The 1,290-nt window shown below is 36.5% G+C and overlaps 1 non-coding gene across 1 annotated transcript; it reads right to left on the reverse strand.

The window, feature by feature from the left end:
* Positions 1 to 959: 959 nt before the first annotated feature.
* Trnaa-ugc lies at positions 960 to 1,031 on the reverse strand. Its single transcript has one exon. It is a non-coding gene; the product is annotated as a tRNA-Ala (tRNA).
* Between the last annotated feature and the right edge of the window lie 259 nt (positions 1,032 to 1,290).

Genomic DNA, 1,290 nt, shown 5'->3' on the forward strand with positions numbered 1-1,290 from the left:
ACTGTCGAGTGAATAAACAGTGTTACATTCATCTAGAAAGAATATATATCTATTCCTATATGTAAAATTACTTCGTCAAAGGTCTTTTACAATTTTAAAGCTTTTGAAACTTACTACCATGTTTAGTGCCAATATTTGCACTAATTTCTTGCTAAGAATATTTGTAGATTATGACACTGAATTTAGAAATGTATTGTTGAGGTATAATTAGTATACAATAAATCCACAGACCTTACCAAAAAAAAAAAAAAAAAGGTTGCCTCTGAGCACTAGTTTCCTCTCTAGAGTTATTCATGTGCTCAGTAGGTGATAAAATTAGAGATGCTGGTTGAAACTTCAAACTTTTTAAAGCAGAAACTGTAATGGTACCATGCAAGAAGGCAGGCCTTACCTCCCTGAGCTGCCGAAATTTCAAAAGAATCTGTATTTTTAGGTGTTTTTTTTTTAATGTAAAATCATCTGCTCTTAAAAAGTTGGCAATTAACTCATATTAAATTTGAAAACAGTAGTCATAAAAAACATAAAACAAAGGCATCTGACCTGTAGCCCACCAGTTTGTGATCTTTGAACTATTATAACTCTACAATCCATTCAGCTCTCAATGTATGTAATCCCACATGTGAAATCCTATCAGTTTGTTTCTAAAGTAATATTCTCCCACTGTCCAAGGCTTTCTTTCTCAAAATTAGACTGTGAATAACTGGGAGTCTTGCCTGGGGTTGCAAATAATGTCTGCATCTCACCATTTCAATGTTGGCTGTCCAAGTTGTATTTCCAACAAGATGTCTCAATTTTTCCTATTGCTAAGTCACTTATTACTCTCCTCTGGATTCAGTCCCCACTTCACCCCTCCATGTAGAATTGATTTAAAAAATAGATTTAAAAAATATTTTTGAATAGGCACTAGCTTCACATGGCACATAATTTATTTTGACTTTTCTCTCTTTTTTTTTTTTTTTTGGTGGTGCTGGGGATTGAACCCAGGGCCTTGTGCATGCAGGGCAAGCACTCTACCAACTGAGCTACATCCCAGACTCCCCCCCCCCTTTTTTAATGGGGGTCTCACTGTGTTACTGTGTTGCCCAGGTTGGTCTGCAATTCCTTCACTAAGCAATCCTCCCACTCTCCCACTTTAGCTTACTGAGAAGTTGAAACTGCAGCACATGCCACCATGCCGGGCATATAGCATATAATTTAAAGGATACAACTATTGTACAATGAAAGATGATTCTCTCTTTGGCCCCTTCCCCCAGTCACATATAGTCTCTTTCTAAAGGAAACTATACACAC

This window comes from Marmota marmota, unplaced genomic scaffold (genome assembly GCF_001458135.2).
Source record: "Marmota marmota marmota unplaced genomic scaffold, marMar, whole genome shotgun sequence".
Lineage (NCBI taxonomy): Eukaryota > Metazoa > Chordata > Mammalia > Rodentia > Sciuridae > Marmota > Marmota marmota.